This window comes from Stomoxys calcitrans, chromosome 3, assembly GCF_963082655.1.
Source record: "Stomoxys calcitrans chromosome 3, idStoCalc2.1, whole genome shotgun sequence".
NCBI lineage: Eukaryota > Metazoa > Arthropoda > Insecta > Diptera > Muscidae > Stomoxys > Stomoxys calcitrans.
In genome coordinates, this window is record NC_081554.1 from 125,660,363 (window position 1) to 125,687,475 (window position 27,113).

The 27,113-nt window shown below is 37.8% G+C and overlaps 1 protein-coding gene and 1 long non-coding RNA gene across 6 annotated transcripts in view; one reads left to right on the forward strand and one right to left on the reverse strand.

The window, feature by feature from the left end:
• The window catches only part of LOC131996132 (uncharacterized), a 212,053-nt gene that overhangs the window by 57,844 nt on the left and 127,096 nt on the right, over positions 1-27,113 (reverse strand). The window lies entirely within an intron of this gene.
• On the forward strand, positions 16,754-26,841 carry LOC106089228 (uncharacterized). Of its 5 annotated transcripts, none has more exons than XR_001221578.2 (4): positions 16,761-16,787; positions 21,752-22,042; positions 26,235-26,330; positions 26,394-26,841. It is a non-coding gene; the product is annotated as an uncharacterized LOC106089228 (long non-coding RNA). The 5 variants fall into 5 exon arrangements; XR_001221576.2 differs by having other exon boundaries at positions 26,251-26,330; XR_001221577.2 differs by lacking the exon at positions 21,752-22,042 and having other exon boundaries at positions 16,754-16,787.

Here is a 27,113-nt window from a genome sequence, read left to right on the forward strand (position 1 = left end):
TCTATGTATACGCTCTAGAAATCAGATTTAGTTTTATTTTAGATTCTCATTTATTTAAAGTCTGGTCAGAATAGGTGGGTGTGAAAATTCGAAAACGTTTAAACTATTCACAGCAATATGTTTGGTGTCATAGAAGAAACTAGAAGGCATATTTGATAGTCTCTTTCCAGTGGTTTGCTGTCTACTGCCAACTTAACGCAATCGAACCTTATGTATTAAAACACATAGTTTCCATAAATATGTAGGACTCTTTCATTGCACTCTAGTTTGTGATATTGAGGGGACCTCTTCGAAAGTAAAAGCTCATATGACAGTATCCCTAATTATTTTGAAAATGGCAGTATAATGGGTCAACCCATCTATCAGCAATGTAAACAGCTTTTCATGCATGCAAAAGGATAGATAACAGCATTGATGCATTCGAAATGTTTCCAAGATAATTTCGGACCAAAGCATCTAAATTGAAAGCATTGTTGGCTAAGACCCATTTCACAGATTAGACCAACAGCTCCATACTTCCCAAATGCAATGAGTTGCTAATGTGAAATGTTTGTGGTTGGTGTACTACAATCATCAACACCAACACCACAACCATACTACCGGCAGCAATACCACCGGATGACTATCCATGGCGGATGTGGCATCCGTACTTCACACTTCATTCGGTTTGTTGCTAATTTGTTGAAATCTGTCTAAACAAATCGATGTTCATATCCACAATGCACAATTATTGTGACGCTTAGCATTTAGAGAGAATGGAAGAAAGATTTAATGCAATCAACTGCATCATCCTCATCATCATCCCCGCTATCATCAGCTATGTCAGAGTAATAAATGAATGTAGGCAAGTGCATAAATCTAGTTAAATTTAGTTTTGTATTTTTAGTAATAACATCCAAATATTGGCAATATCATTTTGTCAAATGAAACAAATTGAATTTGCCGACCACAACCTCTATGTAAATCAAACGAAAATTAATGAATGCTAAGTCAAATATTCTGCATATTGCAAATTGTCATTTGTCAGAATTTCAATTAAAATAAGTCCACTTGGATCAACTTGTATTGAAAATCGATGTGAAGGAATGTCCATTTTGCGTCTTCAATACACAAATTAATTGACATTTACCAGCGGAATTTTTGAAAATCAGATCAACTTCTGTAAGAAAAAACAAAACAAGTTTTTACGTATATTTGATTGATCTACGAATCGCCTCCATTTTGAGGGTTGAGAAACCAGATCGATCATGGTGTGTTTGCAATGTGTACGTCGAGTATGATATTTTAAGGTGAAATGTTGCCAGAAACGTATAGTTAGAAAGCATTGGCAGAACAGGCATATCCATATAAAGAGTTTGTGCCAACGTCATGGATACCTGTTGATATTCAATAATAACAGCCGCGAAGATACTTCAAATTCTATTTTGGATGGCGTCATGAAATTTATTCGTACAATCCGACTGTAGTCTATGCATTTGACTAGGTTCGCTTTTTTATCCCATTGGCAACACATCGAAATATCCATCTTAGGCCCTAAAAAGTATATACCTTATAAGTCGCGGAAAATTTCTAACACAATGTAACGATGTCAGTGAATTTTTCTTTGTTTACCCTTACGTTGTTTAGGTTCACGAACGGGCTATTTTGAATACAGCTGCTACTTTGAGCAGTCGCGGTTGCTGGGTACGGCTTACCGGGAGTAGGGTCAGTTACAGATATTTTTTGTGTCATTGGCAGAGAAAGAAAATGCTAGTTATGTTCGTTACAGTGGCGTCCTAACAGATACAGAGAGTTGGTATTATAGTAGTTACTTAATCTGTGGTAATAGTTGTTACTTAATATGGCTGCCACATTACGATTCTCCGTACTCAAGTAAGAAATGAACAAATACCTCAGAGAGTTCGGTTGCGAATTTGATGGTGCCGTGGAAGAGCACAGGAAACACTTTGCCGCTTACTGGCAACCCCAGACCCAATCCATGTTGCTAAGAGTTACAGGCAATTCAAAACCCTTAACCTGCTAGAGGTGATTTCCGAGTCCGAGCTACCAGTACCTTTATCGTCGACCGCACCGAAATCTAATCCAGCCCAGCAACCCCCGCGACTTCGGGGTGAAGTGCAGATGGAGGATGCCAAAAGGTGCGCGAGATGTCGCACAGTAGAATAGAACCGAAAAAACTAGTACAAAATATGACGTGTGAGAACGGGTAGAGATATCTTTTTGAAATCTGGAATGGTTAGAGCTGAGGTATTAGCCAGATCGTGTACAAAATTCCAAGGTCCTAGGTTGTCTGAACGGCTTTGAGCAGGCCTATAAATTGGGTCACTTCGGCATTTCAAAAATTTTCCAAAATTTTTTTTCCGGTTTCTGCTCAAAAATTGCTAAAAAGATCGCTTAAAGTTTACAATATGTCTTCTTGTTTCGGGGATATTCGACTTTTAATATGCCGTTCTTACACGGCATATTTTTCATAGTTTTTTCGGTTCTATCCCACTGTGCGTCGCCAAAAGTGCGAAGTGAGCCCGCGGTACAACCGACTTCAGATATGTCACGAGATCCTGGTGAGGTAGGGCTGGTAGCGGAGCTTTTATGTATGGCATACCGGTAGACACGCTCAGCGATGTCATGCCGCTCCCCGTTTCAGAGAGGACCTGGATCACGAGATCCGTCGCCGTTGCCAAAAGGTGCGCGAGCCGTTCAAGGTCTAAGTGATGATGATGATGTAAAACCTGATGCGACACAGTGATTACACTGCAGAGCAGAAGTTAGAGCGGATATTCAAGAACACGCAGCCGTAATATCTATTATATATCCACAGAAGGGGTTTTATCGTACTGCACGATCTTCTGGATATGACAAAGGACATCGAAGCTATGCCAACGCTTACACCCCCAGATAGGGAACATTACCACCCCGGTCACCAATCATCGATTAAATCCGCACGTTGCCCTAATGCGGAGGTGCTATTTTGTTGAATGTGTGGTTAAGTTGGAGTCGACCGATTCACTGCTGCCGAAGCTATCCGAGAGACTACAGCCGTGGCCGTGCAGACCAAGGGGGTGCGGGTCCACAAGAGAATTTTCCCTTGCAATAGATAGCAGCTTAGTGGTAGACAACACACGCTTGGTGACCACTGTCTTTATCTTGGGCCGACCAGTCACTGTCACGATAGATACGGGGGCAACGAGGTGCTTCATCAGTACTACACTCGCACATTCCCTAGAAGATACGATTGATCAAAAGCCGGTGGAAATTACCATTGACTTGGCTGGCGGCTCAAGCGAACAATTCATTTCTCTGTAACTCTGGGAGCTGCTGTCTAGTATTAGAACTCCTAGTTATGAAAGATGCCTCAAATAAAGTAATTTCTCCAAAAATGTGCCACCGTCATCACCATCGACGGACTAACGAGTAGTTTTGCCAGTAATGGAAACGAGGGCTTGTCGGTACGTTGGCGTGGCCGTCATATTCTTCTCAGTGTAAGCACCACAAGCACACCCCAGCCTAAGACGCAGCCAACATCGGAGGTGTCCAGCCAGATAATCGATGTAGCGGATACACCGACGAGCAGCAGACAAAAATCAACGACTTACTGAGCCAGGAGTTCCAGCATTTCAACGATTTGCATGTAGTCTTATGGATGGCTGTGCATAGTATTTATTTGAAAGACGAAGGGCCATTCAAACTACTTAACGCTGCAAGTAACCGTTATCCATTTGAAGATTAATGACCTACTGGCGAGGGGTTAGATTGAACCATGGCACAGTCCTTACAGCTCCCCCATTACAATCGCCAAGAAGAAGAACCTCCATAAAAGGCTTAATATTTATTATTATTATTTTCTCTGCCCATAGGATCTACATGGACCTAAGCCTGACACTTGACTCCGATTTCGGATAAGAGTATTTAATCAAATTCGGAGTCCAGTTCGAAGTTGAGTAGGCTTACTGCGCCTACTCCACTCCGTACCTCTCAAAACCTAGTCTCTGGTCGACTCCGCAGCACCAGATCGGCTGATATTTGGATATAGCTGCATTGTAAACCGATCTCGCTATTTGAGATCTTTAACTTATTTTTAATTTCGCACAATTTCAATGAAATTCACAACAATACATTAACTAAATATGTAAAACTTTTGAATTAAGTCAATTTCAGTTATAAAAATACATATCGGGTGAAAGATACGAGGCTTGCCATTTATATTTCGGGACTAAAAAACATAAACAAATATTAACTATCGAATATCGCTTTATTGTTTTTTAAAATATTTCCCGTTAAGATCTATACACTTTTGCATGTGTTTGTCAAAGCACTTTTGCCACTCTGATTGAGGTATCTCCAAAATATGCATTCTGTACGCATCAACCGCTTCTTCAGGTGTCGAAAAACGTTGAAGGCGTGTCACTCACTGGGTATATACTCCAGTTGATAGACCTATAATGCTAAATGGTGTTGTGGTCTGGTGAATGACGCTTCGAAAGCCGACTGTTCAGTACTCAACCGGATCCAATGCATCGAAGCCGCACTAAGGACAACACCATCTGATGCACTGAATTTAATGCTACATCTAATACCTCTGGACATTTTGGCTAGACAAATTGCTGCGACCACTGCTAAAAAGGCTAAGGGAGCTTTCACTGATCGGAAAACATGCTGACAGACTGAGGTCGAGGCAGTCAGAAGGTGTCACACTTTAGGGTCTCATTTCCTTGAAACTTGTCTGATTTAGTGGAAGTGAATATTCGGAAGTTATAAAGCTTTTAAAGCGATCTGGATGGTTCAACGGTAGGAACTAGACGACATATTTTCCTGTAGTATCGCAACGGACGATAACGTATAAGTGAGTATGATGGCAGACTGCCTTTTTATTCTACCCCAATATTTTTCATTCCATGGTCATAAAACACATTTTTGTTAATTTTCTTCAAAACTGGATGCTTCCTGAAGTGATCTCAATTGTGAATGCCAAATACTGCATCATGCGGTGTTAAAATTCAAATAACTTCAACATTTCTATATCCGCTTAAGCAGACATGTCTTCAAAGAAATGAGAACCTAAAAGGGAACTCTTTTTGCTGGGCAGGTGTTCTGAAACTTCCTCTTATTCGACGTCAGCACAGATTCTATAGAAATCGATCCATGCAACCTTTAGTCATAATCATACGCTTATCTATGAAGAATTCCATGAGTGGGAGTTCTGCTTTGGCCATCGAAAGCAAAGTCTTGGATTTTGGTGCAGTCATACCTGCCCTTTGGTGAAACCCTCCGTTTTGAGGTCTATGCACCTAGTGTTACCAGATATATCAAAGTTCCAATCAGTAGAATACTCGTAGAAATTTTATCTCATGGCAATTCAGAACAAACAAAATCGTGCTAAGTTCGGTCGGGCCGAATCTTATTTACCCTCCACCATGGATCGGAATTGTCAAGTTCTTTGCCCGGTATCTCTTTAATAGCAACCAAAGGATAATGGATAAGAATTGCTTTGCTATTGGTGCCATTTGAGGTTATAGACCGATTCCAGCCATACTTGGCTTGGATGTTGAATACCATACACTCAGAAAAATTTGTTAAGAAAAAAAAAAAAGTTTTTAGAAATGTTTGCTGTAACAGCAGAAACTAAAAATTAAAACTTAAAATTGGCACATTTTTTGCTATTAAAATATAGAAAATATCTCAATTGTTGTTGAGAAATTCAAAAAGTAAGAGCGTGCTAAGTTCGGCCGGGCCGAATCTTATATACCCTCCACCATGGATCGCATTTGTCGAGTTCTATGCGCGATATCTCTTTTTAGGCAAACAAATAATATTGAATAAGAACTATTATGCTATTGGAGCTATATCAAGTATAGTCCGATTCGGACCATAAATGAATGCTGAACATTGTAGAAGTCATTGTGTAATATTTCAGTTCACTCGGATAAGAATTGCGCCTCATAGGGGCTCAAGAAGCAAAATCAGGAGATAGGATTATATGGGAGCTGTATCAAGCTATTGATAGATTCAGACCATATAAGACACGTATGTTGTAGGTCATGAGAGAAGCCGTTGTACAAAATTTCTGTTCAAATTCAGTAGTAACCAGCCTTGAACTTGATTCAGAGATGCCCCCTTTAAACCTTAAGTTGCTGCTTGAAGCCGCATCTGCAGGGAAGGATGAAATGCTAATGCACATCACCATATATCGGGAAGTTCGGATGTCAACGAAATGGGTGATTTGCTTATCGAATATATTACAAGTTGCAATCTGGCGATTTGCAATAAAGGGGACAAACCGACCAGGAACAGGCAGTTGGTACTAGATATTACCTTTTCATCGGAAGATATAAGCGCTAGAATATGCGACTGGGAAGTGTTGGATGACCACAGCTTCTGTGATCATCGTTATATTAGTTATATTAGGACGTCTATCCCTTTCAAACCAGAAAAGGAAGTTTAAACTGCGGAGGATATAGACGTAACGGTCAAGTGGATCACGAAGGCCCTGAATGTCTCGCTTGTGTCATCTTGTCCTAATGTCAAGCCAAGGGGTAACCAATGACAGCCATGGTGGACCCCAGAGCTGGTTGGTCTAAGTAAAGACTGCAGTATACTCTTCAACAAGGCTAAAGCTACAAGAGCACCACGATTGGAACTTCTACAAGGTTGAGCTAAGAAAGTAAAAGGACGTGCTAAAAAGGCTCAGAACAAATCCTGCAGCTCCGTGAAGGACACATCTGAGGCCTAGGCCTAGGAAGATTCTTTTCTCAAGACCTATTACGGTGGGATATATTCAGAAGTCAGAGAATGTATGGGCATAATGTATGGAGATAATTTGGCCCTGTCAATGCGACTTTAGACCTGGTAAGTCCACCATATAAAAATATTACATTACATTTATAATATCGATTAAATATAATCAGGAAGATGCAAATTAACGAACAGCACAAGTACGCCCACATTCACCCATAGAGATAGGCTAAAGTCTATATAGCACGGTAATCGCCGAACCCACAGTAATGGATTCAGATTAAGCATCTCTGTATTCCGAAGACGAATAAAATAACGATGAACCCGCAGTAGCGGTTTCTGCATTCACGCACAAGCGCTCAGTAGACACACACGAATCCGCAATAACGGATTCAGGATGGAATCTGTAACGTTGTCAAATCCGCAGTATCGTATACAGATGGAATCGCCAACGTTGTCGAATCCGCAGTGACGGATTTTGTCCCATCAGGACGCAGAAGCAGGAGCTAAGAGAAACGATAGCCTTCAATATGGTTATAGGCAGGAACAATGATCGTAGCAGAAAGCATGAAAAGTCCATAGACGGGATTCGAATGAAATGATGAAACAGGAACAAGGGTGTGGTAGTACGACATGTATAAAGATACAGAAGGTGTGTAGCAGAATACAGCAGTACGTCCACTTAGTAAACAAGAGCTTGAAACGGCAGCTTATTGAGCATAGTTGGCAACCCTTTTGAGCAAGTTAGGATACAAAAAAGATAACTCTTTTTGTTATAGGTATTGTATCAGAGATGCAAAACATGTGGTATGAATTATTAAACTCTTTAGTTATGCGTAAAAACGGAGTATATGTTTCACAGTTGCGTCTTACCAAAGGTAGTCTTAATGGAACATAATATCTTATAAGCCGGATTGATACATTGAAATGCAAATGTCCAATTAAGAAATAAGAATCAATTTCACCATTTACAAACTTTACCGTGAACACGATATCCAACATGCGACACCTTTTCACAAGTGGTAAGTCAATTAACTTAGTCGAATCAGATATGGAGATAGATCCATAAAACCATTCCATCCTAAGCCCCTTAGTGCTAATTCTTCTGGACAGACTTCACTTTATCAATGTGACAATCATAACATAGAGACCACACAACGGAACAATATTCCAAAATAGGATGAACAAGAGAGGTATATAGCCTTTTCGATCTTTGTGTCGATCTTTCGATATAGTGTAGACATTGCCTTCCCAACGCAAGAATCAATGTCATCATAAAAATTAATCTTAATTTGAAACAAAACTCCTAAATCTGAAGAACATAATCTCATATACAATACGAAGTCGGAAACGCAAACCTTCTTGAATAGGACATACTCTTACATTTCTTCCCATTAAGGTCCATATAGTTAATATCACACTATTCTATCCGCCTCTCAAAATCGTTCTTTATTTCGATAGAATCAGAAGGTGAACAAATGTACGAAAAAGGCTTTATATGGTCTGCATACATCAATATCTTTAAAGATCGAATAATAGACGGAAGATCATTAAAATATAGAGCAAATAGAATGGGCCCACGATGACTACCCTGCGAAACACCAGACGTAACCATTTTTCATCTCGTCTCGCTCCCTTTAAACGAGATCCCTTGATACCTATCCGAAAGATAAGATGATATACACTTCAAGATTCCCGGGGGGACCCCGTCAAGTTAAGCTTATGAAGTAAAATCCTATAATCAACCGTGTCGAATGTCTTGATAAAATCAATATATATAACGGCTATCTGAATTCCTCGTGGTAATGATTCAGACACATGAAAATGAAAACTCAAAAAGGTACGTAGCCGCCAACTTATTTCTTAAAAATCAATGTTGACTTTCTGAAATAATTGGCCAAAATTTGTGGGGAAGCCTACGCGTAACCACTTGTTCAAGTAATTTTGGAACGGCATTTTATTTAGCAATTCCTCTGCAGTTCTCTATATCAAACCTACTGCCACTCTTATGAAGAAGGACTGTGTAACTCCCCTTCCAAATCGATGGAAAACAAGCACGCGCTAGCGAAGAGTTAAATAAATCTGTCAGTGGCATATACAACAATCTCGCACAATACTCCAAAATAGCCGATGATACGCCATCGGGTTCAGGAGAATACCTACACATAAAGGACTTCAATCCAGCGAAAACCTCATCGTATGTCAATGTTATATTAGAGATGAAATAACAAGATCGAATATTATATGGGTAATCAGACAGCACACGAGGGGATTCCACGTCAGTCGACTGAAAAAAAAATATGCAAGCAGAGTCTCGAATATCGCGAAACCGCAGATAGCTAGGTAAGCCTGCAGTCATTCTCGTCGAGTTGACAAAATTATAAAAGCTTTTAGGATCAGCATTCAATTTAAACCTCATGCGATGTACAATAAATATTCAGCGTAGCATTTCTAATTCATCTCGTTATATCGGTATCTCGCTTCCATATATTTAACATAATTCCTATTTTTACAGTTTCGTAGACGTCGTAGATCATTTGTAAACCAAAGTGGCCCAGAGGTAGTTAATTCACGTCGTGACACAGATATGTATAAAGAAAAAGACGATTTAAGAAGGCCAGTGAAAACCGACGAATGGTCCGAAATATCCCCACAAAAATTTGGCCAATAAATACGGGATAGGGTACTACAAAGTAAATTGAAATTTTGTGTCCTTGAAGCGAAATCCACGACCGGAAGCGTGATCATTAGAATTGAACACAATAATAAACCTTAAGCGGACATTTAACGTTGGATGATAGCCATCGTTTGGAGTACCGAAGGGGATAGTCCGTGATACATTGAATTCAGAATGATTGCAAAATAACAGATCAATAATTTAACAGCAATGTTACGAACCGGGTATAATTGATACAAACCTAGTTCGAAAATTGTATCAAAGAAAGCGACGAATATTCCCACAGAAGTTGGGAATAGTCTACCAGACTCAGTAACTATATTCCGAAAAATACCAGGCACCAAGAACCAAAATAATATCATTTATTGAGCTAAATCGCATGTTCATCTAATAATTTGTAAATGACACTGGAGCATTAACGTCATCAGGAGGGAACCCGATGGCGCATCAACGTCGGCGGTTACCACCCGAATAACCGGAGTTGCCAAATTATCCAGTACCGACGAAGCTGTCGTAGACGCGTTTCCCAAAAGAGGCGGGTCCGACATCGAATCGCCAATGTTGGCAAAAATATCCAGAACATCCGGAGTGGTAGGTGTATTAACCCAGGCATAATCGAAGGCTAGATTGGCGCAAGCCTCTTCCTTCTAGGAGATATGTTCTCCGGTCACTTAAAATCTTTGAACATCTGCTGGAACCTCTTAATCTTATCAAACATCGAAATCAAATCGTTATTCATAATGGAAAACCCTTTCTTCGCCTCAGAATACCATTTATAACAAGTAAAAGCGTGCTAAGTTCGGCCGGGCCGAATCTTATAAACCCTCCAAAATTTTGACAAATTTTGTTCAGCGATGAGGTTCATTTCTGGTTGAATGGCTACGTAAATAAGCAAAATTGCCGCATTTGGAGTGAAGAGCAACCAGAAGCCGTTCAAGAACTGCCCATGCATCCCGAAAAATGCACTGTTTGGTGTGGTTTGTACGCTGGTGGAATCATTGGACCGTATTTTTTCAAAGATGCTGTTGGACGCAACGTTACGGTGAATGAACACATTTCGAACCGAACACTGATTTTGGTAATAAAATTCAATGACTTGCAAGCGTTGCTCGTTAGTAAGTCTATTCATGATGAAATGTCAAAGCATACTGAGCATCTTTCTCTTTGACACCATGTCTGAAATCCCACGTGATCTGTCAAATACTAATGCATGAAAATCCTAACCTCAAAAAAATCACCCTTTATGACAGCTATATCAGGTTACGGACCGATTTGAACCATACTTAGCACAGTTGTTGGATATCATAACAAAACACGTCGTGCGAAATTTCATTCCAATCGGATAAGAAATGCGCACTCTAGAGGCTCAAGAAGTCAAGACCCAAGATCGGTTTATATGGCAGCTATATCAGGTTATGGGCCGATACGGCCCATTTACAATGCCAACCGACCTGCACTAATTAGAAGTATTTGTGCAAGATTTCAAGCGGCTAGCATTACTCCTTCGGAAGTTAGTATGCTTTCGACAGACAGACGGACGGACGGACATGGCTAGATCGACATAAAATTTCCCGACGATCAAGAGTATATATACTTTATGGGGTCTCAGACGAATATTTCAAGTAGTTACAAACAGAATAACGAAATTAGTATACCCCCCATCCTATGGTGGAGGGTATAAAAATCAACATACAGGGGCCTGCAATTCAAAGAAGATCAGCGCAAATTGGAACGATATCTTTATTGGTGTTTGTTTTATAACAATTTCAATTTGATTTTTTTTAACAAAATTTAATTTTTTTGGTCTCGATAACATTTCAGCTCTAACCATCCGAAATTTCCAAAAGCTATTTCTACCGGTTCTCAAACGGCAGATTTTTCGATTTAATATTATTAATATGATCATTCCAATTTGTCACTGAAGCGGGATTTGTAGAGAAGAAAAGCCGGATTTGGCTGGAAAACTATTCTAAAAGTGATCTCCTAAAAATTCCATATGCACAATGTACAGTCGGACCTCGATTATCCGAGTTCCTGCGCTCATTGAAAAAAGGCTGCTGAAAATACAATAGCAAACACTGTCTGCTGAATGTGAGTAGTTATTTTGCTGCTATTACAGCAGGAGTTCTGCTTTACAGCAGTAGTTCTGCAATTTATGACAGCAGGCTGACAGCTATAAAGTAAGTTGTTTGCTAAAAATGGCTGCTGTTTAGTTTATGATGGGTCCGCACTGCACATACTGATGTTGCTGTTTATGGGACACGCTGTTTGCAAAATAGTTTTGATATTGTATACTATACACAGAACACATGCGTCATAAGCATCAAGTAGGTATAACCCCGTTTACAATGCTCATTAAATCCAGATTTAAGGCTGATTTTATAAAGGGAAAACAGATGATCGAGCCAATAAATCCGGATTTAAAGAGCAGCTTAAACGGGGTTTATGAAACACTTTACTGAAAACGGGAGATGGATTGTTGTTGTTGCGTGAAAAGGAAAACTATTATAAAAATCAAACAAATGGGGTTCCTCGCAGAAACGGCGAGTAAAAAGGGCAATACATAGGAAGCCCAAAATTTATCAGTAGGCTAATGGAGATGAAGACACAAACAAAATTTGACTAAGCAAGATTTAGGGATTCTTGAAGGGGACCAGTAGGCAAATGGAAATGTACCTCTTTGTGGCTTTTTACATTCCATACGGGTTTTAATACCCACCACCGAAGGATGGGCGTATATTAATTTTGTTATTCTGTTTGAAACACATCGAAATATCCATTTCCGATCCTATAAAATATATATATTCTTGATCCCAGATCAGTCCAGATTTGGATACAGCTGCCATATAGACATATCAGCCGATTTAGGGTCTTAGGCCCTAAAAGCCACATTTATTATCCCATTTTGCTGAAATTTGGGCCAGTAAGTTGTGTTAGACCCTCCGACATCTTTCTTCAATTTGGCTCAAATCGGTCCAGATTTGAATATAGCTACCATATAGACCGATCTCTCGATTTAAAGCCTTGGCCCCATAAAAGACGCATTTATTGTCCGATTTCGCTGAAATATGGGACAGTGAGTTGTGTTAGGCTCTTTGACATTTTTCTGAAACTTGGTCCAAATCGGTTCAGATTTGGAAATAGTTGCCATATAGACCGATATCTCGATTTAAAGTCTTGGCCCCATTAAAGAGAGCATTTATAACCCGAAATCACTGAAATTTTACACTGATTTATGACACTTCTCGACATCCGTGTTGTATATGGTTCAGATCGGTTTATTTTTAGATATGCAAATGCAAATTTTGACCATGAACATTCCACTAAGGAACTGGGGCAAACTTCTCACATATCAATGAGGGCAGTACGATTCAAGTTTAAGCTCAATGATAAGGGGCCTCCTTTTTATAGCCGAGTCCGAACGACTTGCCGCAGTGCGACACCTCTTTGGAGAGAAGTATTACATGGCATAGTACCTCACAAATGTTGCCGGCATTAGGAGGGGAAAACCAACGCTGAAAATTTTTTCTAATGGTCTCGCCAGGATTCGAACCCAGGCGTTCAGCGTCATAGGCGGACATGCTAACCTCTGCGCTACGGTGGCCTCCATTATTTTTAGATATAGCTACTAAAAAAACCAATATTTTGTTATACTCAATTGAACAATGACTTGTACTTTTTAGTTTTTGGTCCAGATCGGAATATATTTCGATATAGCTGCAATGGGCCATAAGGTATACATTTTATACCGAATTTCGACGAAAGGTGGTTTACATATATACCCGAGGTGGTGGGTATCCAAAGTTCGGCCCGGACGAATTAAACGCCTTTTTATTTGTTTTTATATAATATCGATATAGGTAGAAATGAGCTACAAGTCAGTAGCTTCGAAAGTGTGGGAATTAGTAGTACAAAAAATTGACGAGAGATTTTTCGTTACCTTTCGAAATTGAGTACCAATGGCCGCAATGTCTATGTGTATAAGGATCTGTTGACCAGGTTATTTCCTTTCAGTACTATTCCACAATTTAAAATCTTCTTTCCCAACTTAATTTTGTGATGGTCATTAGCACGACTCCCTTTGTAAAAAATGACCAAAGTAATCAAAACGCATCACCGGCCGCAAAATACAAACAGAAATAAAAGTATAAAATAAAAAACGTAAAAAATTTGTTCATTTCCTCATAAATTTTTTTAATCTTTCAGCTGATTTTTGTATTTTAAACAGCAGACTTTGTTAGCTGAAGTGACAATGATTGCTTAAACAGCACCAATACGCTTGTTGAAACAGCAGTCACATATGCTTTCGCTTTATCAGCAAACAAAATCTTTTGTTTTAGCAAACATTTTTGTTGTATTGAATAACAAATTTTCGTACACCAGAGAAATTTTAAATTATGGATTTTCCTGGATAGTGCAGCTTTTGCACATATTTTTAAGAAAAAACTAAAAATACGAGGATTTAGTGCTTTAGTAGGCTTGTAATTTATTTCGATCTAAAATGCCAGAGCAGAGCAAGAAGTCGCACAATGTATTGATAGCCTCTTTTAAAGATATATTCGGACCAATAATATCGACATTAGTTTCATCTATTTGTAATAATTCATACCGGAGGGCAAAAAAGTCACTTTAGAAGAACGGCATAAAAAGTCACTTAAGAAGTACGGCCATATATAGTCCGATATATCCTATCTTTCAGCTACAAGGTCGTTACACAGTTTCCTACGGCCATATGAAATGCATTAACATATCCCAAGGGAAATCGGTAGGCTTTGTGCTACAGAGTGACATTGCAAATATTGAAGAATTTTTCGGCTTTTTCGGCAATAGGATTCTGTTTTAGTCGGACAGCACTCATTAATATGAGAGATGTTACCCTACCGTTTCTTTGTGTTAGTTTATTCCAATTCTATGGATGAAATTGTCTTGGAAATATGTTTTAAGTCTGATTGACATCAAAAGTAATTACTGATCCTTATCAACAAGCATTTTTTACACAAATTATATGAACTTTTGGCCGTTGGATAGATATGATTAATTCATTGTTTTCAATATTCATTTAGTGTTTATGCTGGAAAATAATTTTCTGCAATGTTCAATTATGAGAATTTTTCATTTTCGTATATCCGGGTATAAAACGATATAGGATATTTGCAACTTGCAAAAGATATTTGCAACTTGCAGATATTTGATCCTCACTAAAAATTAAAATGAATGTATTTTTGCACAAAATTTTTTGAACTATTAGTTTGTTTTTCATTACTTGAGAATATGAGTTCTATGCCGTTATGATAGACAATTTATTAAACTAAAGAGTTATTGCCTTTCTTCCTTGATTTGTCCATTTGCCCGTTTTATGTTATTTTCCGTACCTTCTCGAATTGGCTTGAATTCTTCAACAGCACTAGAATTTTCTTAAATATTTCATAAATATTTTGTTTTCTTTTTTATGTTTTATACACAATGCACAATGCGTATGCCATAAATCACTTGTTCACTTTTCTATATTCACTTCAATTAAAGTCCGCTTTGGATGAAATACCTTTTTTGGCAACAAAATTTTTTAATCTTCAAATGGACTTGCAATTGGAAATTCACAAATGGAAATAACTTTTCGATATTTATGCTCATGTATAGTTCAACTGATCAAATATGCACACAACAATAAAAACAAAACAAAATACACACACACACACACACCAACTAAACGAAAGGATGGATGCTTGCTGCCTTGTAAGGCGGTTTTGTTTTGAATGACTCTACACTTGCACACGAACAGTAGTTGATGGTGGGGCGGATGGATGGCTGGCTGGCTGGCTGGTTGGATGCATGGATGGACGGACGGACAGGACATTAAGACACACCCTCTGGTGTATGTGGGAAAACAAAAGGTAATGTAACAACGAATCATGGAATAGACATTGAAACAATAGCAATAACAAAAAAAAGTGTACAAATGCCACACACACACATACCCAAATGGGGTCTATTTCTTGGCTATTGTAAAAGTAATCACTTTATTTAAAACTGCACAGCAGATAGCCATGCTTATCGCTGGCAAACTTTTCGAAAAGTTAAAAATCACTTTGCCAAATTTATTTAAAATTCATTCGTTTTAGAATAGGCATCATGCTTAGAGGAAGCCAATTATGCAAAGTAAGCAGACCGAAGCTAAACGTCCATGTCCCAGTTTCAGCCTTCATCAAGTCGAAAAAATAAACGGACATGCCATTACTGGCGTTGTCTCAGCACAACCGGAAATAGTCGGAAATCCACTTGTAACGGATAAATATCGTTTAATCATTTGAGGTCCGTCTCTATGTCTCTCTCGCTCTCACTCTCTGACAATCACAGTTTTAGTGCACAGTTAAGGTGGGGTGGGAGTATCACCAAGTCACTCTTTCGTTCGCTCACACTCACACTCAAACACTTTTGACAGGCAAAATGAATTATCGTTGAAATGACGAGACATTTTTGACTACCACAAATCATCATCATTATCGTCACCGTAATCTTTGTATTCGGCATCACTATCACCACCAACTCCATCATCACCGTCATCGTCAACATCAACATCAACATTTTCATTATCATCAATTTAGGGCTTTTTTGACATGACCTACCTCAATGACCCACAAGGCATAAGCAGCGGCATGACAAATGAACTACCAAAGACACTTTGAGAATTGTGCACGAAAATGGTCCTTAGTCCCTTTCACCGTTGGAGGGACACTTTATATTCTTCAACTTCACACTTTGCCACAAATTGCTTAATTATGAATTGCACTGGATTCTTTTATTGGAATTTGATTTGAGGAAATATCCGTTAATTTTCAATTTCTTATTTCCTTTTTTCCTCTATTTGAGATTTGATAAACTTTGATTCTGATCCTGCAAGGACCTTGCTGGACTATTTCGATTTCGATGTTGTTCGATTTGCTTCTGATGACTGAGTGTCGAGTGGCACAAATGATTACAAAGTAATTCACAATTGACATGAACGTGAACATGAACATGGACAGATGCTCGATGGCTGGGCTGGCTGGTTGGTGGTTGGGTTGGCTAGCTGCCTGCCTGCCTGACTGCCTTCCTGCTTGCCTTTTTGGCTGTCATCAACATGAGGGGAATTTTGGTGAAATAGAACAATTTCCGATGTTAAATTATGGTGAGTTTGGCAAACAAGCTCAACATAAAGGCAACGCATTCACATCCAGCGACCACCTCTCATCGCTGCCGCACCACTGTTGTCCTCAGTCACCATATTCCATATTCATGCCCTGAGGAGCGTGAGTGTTTTTGGGAGCCATTAGGCCTGAGGATGCATTGATGACAATCCCAAGAGTAAGTGTGTGAAGGAAGGTTGTTCGTTTGGTGCAGAGCGGTGCGTTACTCGGCGTTTTATTTCATACGACTTTTGTTTTATTTTTTGTTTTGGTTTCGCCCAAATAAAAGGATATTCCGACCATATAAATGGCAATCTATCGTTAATATGCTGATGAATAACTTATTAATTTTTTCGCTGTGAAGCCATTTCTGTGTGTGTCACAGAGTTTTGGTAAAAAACGTAAATTGAATGACGAGCTACATTTTTTCAACAAAATTAAATTAATAAAATAATGTTTGGTGAATTACATTTGCGTACATTGTGAGTGAGTGTGTCTGAGCAGGAAATTGTCCCAACTGATTTTTAAATTTGAATAATTTCAAATGTCGTTATGTGGTGCTGGTAACTTAATAATCAATGAAGATTAAATTGCGATAAAACAAATAAAATGAATTCACTTATAACACAAGAAAAGTGGATGTATTTTGCAATGATTTCAAAAATGTTGCTCAAGCACTCTGAAGTGAGCAATATTCTTCTACGCATTTATTGATTAGCGATATTGCTGATACTTTAATTTTTTTAATAAGCCACTATGAAAAATGTCAAATCATAGTTGGCATGGTGTATCTCCTGTGGCTTTCATTTCTCCATTGTATAAATCTTTTGATAATTAAGCTCATCTCGAAAGAGAAATTAACACACCGCTGTAAAATCTTTCAACTCATTTCGATGTATTTAGTAGATTTTCTTCCGTTTTAGCCATGAATGTCTTATTCATTGCAGAGCTAAGGTAGAACAAATTGAAAACGTGTTCAACTGTTAAATTTCAATGTTAATTAGACATGAGTTGAATGGATTTAAATGTATTTCCAGGCGAAAACACCACAAAAGTGTAATATTTCGCAATATCAAAACCGATGAGTTTTTAAAAAATATTTTGTGCAGATCGGTTTAAAGTTGTTACATTAGGTGGCGCCTTTCTTGTTGAACGAATTGAATTTTGTAGAGATTTTCGCAAGGATAATTACAATAAAAATTTGGTTTCAAATTTCGTGTAAAGCTGTTGAAATTTGATGTTACTGCGTCATTTAAAGTGTTAATCGGGCTATATATATATATATATATATATATATATATATATATATATATATATATATATATATATGGGAGCTATATCCAAATCTGAACCGATTTTGACGAAATTTTAGTCGCACAGTTCCTGGATCTGGATACTCAACAGACTCAAGCAGACAAAAGATAGAACACAACACACTGCTACAACAACAACAACAAAAACTTAGATCAGTAATCGGATTGTTGCGCGCTCTAAATACTAAAAAGTCACCTCGAAAAAGAAAATCTAAAAATCTGCGTCGACCCGAAAGGCTTCGGGTTAACCAAGTTTTGACGGCAGTCCTTTGGCTTACACTGCCAAATCGTCATCTCGTTCATTCCGCCTTACACTGCTATGCCCCGGCACCCAAACAATGCGGATCGTGCCATCCTCGCAGAAGACGTTAATCTCTTTCTTACACTTCAAGACTGCTCGTGACCTTACCTCCCTGGTTGATATTGCCATTATGGTCATTTTACTGTCCTTAAAGATGTTCACACACGATGCCCTCCCGTTGACACCACATCACCTCACGCATTCCGCCATCGCCCGCATCTCCGCCTGCAAGACCATATTATGTTCTGGCAGTCGATGACAGATCTCAGTCCCTGAGTTCTTAATGTAGAACCCCAGGCCCACTCTGTCCTCCAGCTGTGATCCATCTGTGTAGCATGATTCTCCAGCTGGCAATACCAGCGTTTAGCAATCCCAGACCGGCAACAGTGTTTCGCACTCGACCTCAAGTGTCATCTCAGGTATCCGATGGGATGGCAGCAGTGTCTCGTACTCTACCCAGCAGTGGCTTCCTCACACTATTCTGCATGTCTATGGGTCGGATATCTAGAAAAGTCTTCAGTGCCCTAATGGACTGCTCGCCTATGCCAAGACAACATGCTCTCTGAACCTGTTGCATTATCCTTAGGTTGCACTTTTCTCCACCGCAGTTCCCCAAACTACCGCTGCGCTGATGTAGACCCCGTAGAAGATCCCAGAAGAAGATTCAGGCCTCATTTCAAGCCTACGGCCCAATATATGTGAGCCTTCTCAATATGCTCCTGAATAAGACACTTAAATTTCAGTTTGACCTTGTCAGATATTGAAATAGTTTTTTGGTGCGTCACCTTTGTTTTCCTCGCGAACAGGCAGATTTCAGTCTTCTCTGGGCTTGCATTGAGACCCCTAGGTCTAGCGCAGTCAGATGCCATCTCTAAAAATCCTTTCGACACTTCTACTTAGCTGGTTAGAATTATTATAACATCGTCGCGTAGCAGACTGGTTCAAATCCCTTCTCAGTCAGCAACCATAATAGGTAATTTATCCACCTGTTCCTTAGCGTATGGTTTATCCATTCTCTAAGAACCCGGTTTGCCCGGTATTGGTCTAAAGATTGGATCAATGTGTTGGTCCACACTTTGTTAAAAAGCCCCCTCGTTGTCAATGCATACCGCCAATGTGTACTTCTTGGCATCGAGAGATTCTTCGTATTTATGCATAACCTTGTACAGGGCAGTCTTCAATACCCTTTCGGCCCTTCTGGATAGCTAATTCGTATCCTTACACTTTGAAATATTATAACATCGTCTGCGTAGCTGACGGGTTCAAAGTGGCGTGCCCTGTGCCGCTTTCCCCCTTACATTTACGTCATAGGAGCCACAATTTAACCAATCGTTCCTTAGCATATGGTTTATCCAATCTCTAAGGACCCGGTCCACCCGGTACTAATAACAAGTAAAATAAATTGTGCCAAAGTTTGTGCAGATCGGTTGAAAATTTTAGTTACTACAACCATTTAAGTGCTAATCGTGCGTTACATGTATATGGGAGCTATATATAAATCTGAACCAATTTGTATTCGTCCTTGGACCATTAAAGTGACATGTGCAAAATTTCGCGACGATTGGACTATACCTAGATTACAAGAATACTTGGACTTACTGACGGACATGGCTAAATCAAATAAGAAAGTGATTCTGAATCGATCTGTATACTTAAAGGTATGTGTATCAACTCTCCTTTCAAAATTATAATACCCTGTACCACAGTGGTGGTGTGGAGTATAACAACCGTTATGACGGTAGGCCCATATTTATGTCAAGTTGGACAATAAAATCCACTTTTTTGTATTAAAAAAAATATTTAAACAATAATAAACCTATGTCTAAATCTAGTCAGAATTTTGAATAATCGAATAATAATCGTATATTTTTATACGATAGGACCTAAATTGTGGCCACTCGTTTCTTTGAAAAGACCGGACCAAAATTGTGGCTTCTACAGCGTAAAATGCCGATCGATTGAAGTTTTATATACACTCAACAAATTTTGTTATTCAAAACATCAAAAATGTATGCTAAAACATCAGTTTTAGTCAGCTGAAAATGGCAAAACAGACATTACTGCTGTTTCAGCACACATAGGGATGCTGCCTAATCAAAAATTTCTTAATGCTATTTCAACGAACGAAATCTGTAGTTTTGAGTTCACAAGTCAGCTAAACAAATTTGTATGCTACTTTTTATGGTTGCCTGTTACTTGTTTTGATTACTTTGCGCATTTTTTAGTTTTTTTTAGAAATCTAGTTGGAAGATATGATTTAAATGGAATGTGGAATATTACTGTAAAGAAGCTACCTGATCCATCCATTGGTATACATTCGAAATGTGGCCGAGCTAACTCGCATTTTCTGTTATTGCTCTTGACTGGCATGTCCTTTTCTACCCAAATTAAATGAAGAAAGGTTATGGAAAGTATACATTCAGTGGTGTTTATAAACATCCACTGAGACACACATTAACGCTTGTATTTTGTTTTTTCTTCTACCATCCTCTTCATAATTAAGCACCAATGATTTTCAGCAAACAACAGACTCTTCAGCAGTAAGCCTGCTACTCTGAAATTGCAGTACTACTGCTTTAATAGCAAAACTAATGCTACAAAGCAGCAAAATTAGTTACTAACGTTCAGCAGACAGTCTTTGCTATTTTCAGGAATCTGTTTCTATGAGTGTAGGAGCTAGGGAGGTTTTGCGATGTGGTCCGAACCACTTAACATTATTTTGTCTCAAGAAAAAAATTTAAATCAAATTATTCTTTTGGAATTTCAATAAAATTTTCTTTAATGACAAAATTTCATATCGATATTGTTACAATAGAGTTTTATTAGTTTTAAGGTTCCTGAAGTTTAATTTCCGTCATTTGTCATCACATATTGTTTCTAGTTTTCTATAGGTGTTCTTGATTGTTCATTAAATGATTATACGCACCACCATAGAACTGTTTGCAAGACATCGAAATACCCATTTCCGACCCTACAAAGTATATTCAAAGGTATCGGATCGTCGTAAAATTCTAAAGTGTTTTTAACGATGTCCGTGTATCTGTCTGTCTTTTGTAATAACTCTGCAGAAATTTAGCACAGATACGTCTTTTTTCTGTACGTAGGTTAAGTTTTTAAATGGGCCAAATCGGACCATATTTGAATATAGCTGCCATATAGACTGATCTGCCGATTAAGGGTCTGAAGCGCATAAAAGCTTTGTTTATTACCTGATTTCACTGAAATTTGGAACAATGAGTTGCTTTAAGACTACCAACATATTTAGATATGGCTGGCATATAGACCGATAAAGGGTCTGAAGTCCATAAAAGATCATCAGTGGCTTGTTTTAAGCCTCCCAACATTCGACCCTAATATGAATCAGATCAGACTATATAAATATAGCTGCCATATAGACTGATGCTCCAACTTAGGGTCTTAATCGCACAAAAAGCAGATTGATTGCCAGATTTTGCTGAAACTGATACTTATATATAAGTTCTCGGGACCTGAATAAAATATGATCGAGACGCTTAACACGTTTTTACATGTTCGTAATTGTTTCTGTTTTGTCGTTATTTGTAAGCAGTAAGTCTACGCCTTACTTGAATGTTCGGTACATGTTAGTGTGTGTGTTTGTTATGTGAACGTATATCATGCCATGTATGTGTTTGCCGACGTCGGTCACGCCAAATCTGGATTTTCTATGCTTAATAATTGTTAAAGTTGCGAGAAAGGTGGTTAAATCATAAATTTGTGAAAACAATTTAATTGGGGGTTGCTTTCATTCGACGGACAACAAAAACAGCTGATTTCCTTATGTTTTTGTCAAAAGGGATAGAGCACACTCTAATCGACAAAAAATATCCATCCATAGAAGGTATTTAAATTTAATTTTAGTTTTATTTGTTTTGTATTTTACGAATACAGCAGTTTATACAACAAAATCATAATAGGGTAGTGCAAAAAAATCGAAGGCTTTTAATATAACTTGGTATCAAATGGTCAACTCAGATATTTAAAAAAAATTTAGTTTGAATTGTGTTCAACATTAAATTGAACTTGGCATCCTTTTTCAAGAATATACAAATCCATAATCATGACGACTAATTAATTTATAAATAAAGAAAAACTATTTGAAATCCCAAATACCATGTTCTATATATCAAGAATGAAATAGATTGCCATTATTTTTTTTTGCGTGTAGTGATTAAGGGTCAAACTCTATCTTTCTCATAATATTTTTTGGATTTATAGGCTTTGATCGTAGATTTGACCACAGTGAAATATTTTTTAAAACATTTTCATGATATACTTATCCTTTTACCATTAAAAGATTTTACGAATAATGATTTCTTTACGTGTTAAGTACGAAAATTCCATTCTTACAAAAAATTCTAAGTAAACTCCCAAAGTAAAGAAACTGTGCTTTTTCATATTTTTATAATTTTGTATTACCCCTATATTTAATTTTTGAGAAGGACATAAATTATTTATTACTACTAAAAATTTCCCATGAACATTTTGCATGCAGTTTGTACATCTTTTCCATTAAAAATGGGGTTTCGATCAATTTTAATAAATTAAGCGACATCATTTAAGCAGCTCTTCGTTGAAGTTGGTAAAAATTTTTTAAATTTTTTTAAATAAAGGGTAGTTTTTCAACTACTATCTTTTTGGCAACACTGGTTTAACCATCTCGCGCACGTTTCGTATTTTCTTTCACTATCAAACAACAGTTTGGTCTATAATCTAACCCTGAATTGTCTTAAAAATGGACAACGCTTCCAAATTATTGAATTTTATTATCAAAATGCGTGCTCTGTTAAGAAAGTTCATAGCGCGCTTCTTTAATTTCACGACGTAGCTCATTTTTGGCTCAATGGGTACGTAAATAAGCAAAATTGTCGATTTTGGAGTGAAGATCAGCCAGAATCATTGCAAGAGCTACAAATGCATCCAGAAAAAGTTACAGTTTGGTGCGGTTTATGAGCTGCTGGCATTGAAGCATTTATTCGTGAGATACCGAATTGTTGGAAAGAGTATGCCAAAATTGGACTAAGCGGTTGGACCATTTGAGACGCAGTTACGGTCAACATTTGCGTGAAATACTTCAAACATTAAATTATATGGACCATACTATCGATTCAAATAAAGATTTCATGAATTTTTCTGAATCTCATGTGTCTTTATACCCAACACCGAAGGATGGGGGTATATTCATTTTGTCATTCCGTTTGCAACACATTGAAATATCCATTTCCGACCCTATTAAGTATATATATTCTTGATCAGCGTAAAAAGCTAAGACGATCCAGACATGTCCGTCCGTCTGTTGAAATCACGCTACAATCTTTAAAAATAGAGATATTGCAAAGATTTTTCTTTTGTCCATAAGCAGGTTAAGTTTGAAAATGGGCTATATCGGACAATATCTTGATATAGCCCCCATATAGACCGATCCTCTGATTTAGGGTCTTAGGGCCCATAAAAGCCACATTTATTATCCGATTTTGCTGAAATTTGAGACAGTGAGTTGTGTAAGGCCCTTCGATATTATAGGCCCTTCGACATTCGGATATATCTGCCATGTAGACCAATCCTCCAATTTATGGTCTTAGGCCCATAAAAGCCACATTTATTACCCGAATTTGTTGAAATTTGAGGCAGTGAGTTGTCTTAGACCCTTGGATGTCTTTCTTCAATTTGGTCCTGATGGCTGAAATTTGGGACAGCGAGTTGTGTTAGGCTTTTCGACGTCCTTCCTCAATTTTGCCCAGATTTGACTGTAGCTGGCATATAGACCGATCTCTCGATTTCAGGTTTAGGGCCCATAAAAGGCGCATTTATTGTCCGATTTCGCCGAAATTTGGAACAGTGAGTTGTGTTAGGCTCTTCGGCATTTTACTGCAACTTGACCAAAATTTGTCCAGATTTGGATATAGCTGCCATGTAGACCGATATCTTGATTTAAAGTCTTGGCGCATTTATAATCCGATTTCACTAGTATTTGACACAGTGACTTGTATTAGGCTTTTCGGCATCCGTGTCGTATATGGTTCAGATCGGTTTATTATTAGATATAGCTACTAAAAAGACCAATATTTTGTTATACACAATTGAACATTAACTTGTACTTATTAGTATTTGGTCCAAATCGGGTTATATTTCGATTTACTGCTATGGGAAATAACGTGTGTAATTTTCACCGGGTTTTGGGTATCCAAAGTTCGGTCCGGCCGAACTTAACGCCTTTTTACTTGTTTTTTTTTTAACTGTCCTATAACTCTTTAAAATCACCCTTTATTTAACAATTATAGTTGTCTAATATTAATAGGGTGTTTTCAAGCTGTACAAAGTTGACTTTATGACCAATTGTCACCGCCAATGGGTCAGTTAAAAAAAAATTAGATATCTTTACCAATTTGGCAATCTATCGATTTCGAAAAAATGTGGAAAGTTTGGAAATTGGAAATTTTGAATGAATACTTCCTATTATTGTAGGTCGGTTGGTATTGTAAATGGGCTATAATGGTCCATATTTTGAAAAAGCTGCCATACAAACCGATTTCGGATTTTGATTTCTTGAACCTCTAAAGGGCGGAATTCTTACCCGATTAGTCTGAAATTTTCCATGTTTTGTTATGACTTCCAATAACTGTGCCAAGTGTGGTCCAAATTATTTAATAACCTGATACAGCTCCCATAAAAACCGTTCTCGGATCTTGACTTCTTGAACCGCTAGAGTGCGCAATTATTATTCGATTTGAAATTTTGCACGAGGTGGTTTGTTTTATCTTCCCACAGCTGTACCAATTATGGTCTAAATTGGTTCATGACCTGATATAGCTCCCATATAAACAGCTCTCCCGATTTTATTTCTTGAGCCACTAAAGGGCGCATTTTTGCACAATAACACATATGGCCGCAATTCTTATCAATATTCTTTTGATTGCCTGGAAACAGGGCAAAGATCATGACAAATGCGATCCATGGTGGAGGGTTAGCACGCGTTTACTTCTTTTATTAACATTATTGGATAAAATTGCGCCAACTAGGGTATCAAAAAGTATAATCGGAAGATCGGTCTAAATGGGAGCTTCTTCCAAACATCTACCGATTTGGCCCATATACAATCCTCATAGATCTGTATAGATCACTTATCTAAGCAAACATTTCAAGCGATTTACTTTATTCGCTTAGACGATATCGTGAATTCCAAATTTCAACAAAATCGGGTAATAAATAAAGCTTTTATGAGCTTCAGACCCACAATCGACATATCGGACTATATGACAGCTATATCTAAAAACAGTCCGATCTTTCCCATATTTGGGTCCGATGGCGGGTGGCCTAAAACTACTTACTTTTTCAAATTTCAGCGAAATCGGATTAAAAAAATTTGTTTGGATATGGGTCTATATGGCAGCTATATCTAAATATGGTCTAATCTAATCCACATTTAAATCAGATGTCAGGAGGCCTTTAACTACTTACCGCATCAAATTTCAGCGAAATCGGTTAACAAATAAAGCTTTTATGGGTATCAGACCCTTAATCGGAGATCGGTCTATATGGGAGCTACATCCAGATATAGTCTGATCTGAGCCACTGATTCACACTTCGGCGAATTCGGGTAATAAATAGAGCTTTTATGGGCTTCAGACCTTTTATCGGCAGATCGGTCTATATGGCAGCTATATCCAAATATGGTCCGATTTGGCCCGTTCAAGAACTTAACCAGCGTGCATCAAAAAGACGTATCTGTGCGAAATTTCAGCTCAATATTTCAATTTTTGAAGGCTGTACAACAAGACGGACGGACATACGGACATCGTTAAATCGTCTTTGAATTATACGACGATCCGAAATATATATACTTTGTAGGGTCGGAAATCAATATTCCTATGTGTTGCAAATGACTAAATGAATATACTCCTATCCTACGGTGGTGGGTTTAAAAAGTATTGCTTTTCATAAAATCTAGGAAATTGTAGAATGCAAACGTGGTATATATAACATATAAATATTATTATTATTATTATTGTATTATTATTGTATTATTTTAATAGTTTATTATCCATATAGATATATATTGAATTGGAAAACGGCGCTGAGGTCGGAAGATAACATATGAGGATCTAGATTTCGTGAAACTGCTTAGATTGGTATTTATAACGATTCAATTTAAATACATATATAAATTAATTTGTTTATAAAACTCTTTACAGACCATGTCTCCGTCAATGAAGAGAAGTTTATATTGGAAACGACAATTTTTCTATTTTTTCCGAAGGATGATATCATTAAATAAAAAACAGCAAGGAAGAGCAAAAGTAGGGCGGTGCCGACTGTATAATACCCTACAGCTACCCTTTAAGTATAATGTGGGAGATTTATCTAATTCTGAACCAATTTCGATGGACATCGGCGGATGTTTTCAGATGTATTATTAAACAATATCAAATTTCGAGCAAATATGTTCAAACTGTAATAACTTCGGTTGACAAATGACAACATTAATGCAAATTACCCAAAATCTGACGAACATATATATGGGAGCTATATCTAAATTTGAACCGATTTCTTAGATATTTTGGTAGTCGTTGAGGAATGTGTTGTGCAAATTTTGGCAATACTGGTCAATAAATGCGCTTGTAGTGGTTCTTGGAGAGAAAATATCTAAAATATCTATGTCTTTATTTAATTTAAATCTATGAAACTCACCAGTAATGCCGAAAATTATTATCGGTTAACAAATGAGCATTTTATTGCAATATCTCTCAAAATCGAACGAATATGTTGATATAAAGCCCGATGTTGAAGGCAGTGTGGATTCAATTAGAGAAATAGTGGAATGGATACGATGTTGAGCTATAACGATAATTGGCATTAAATTCTTCTCAGACAGCCAGGCAGATAAAAAAAATCTGGGGTTCTGGGTGCAGGGC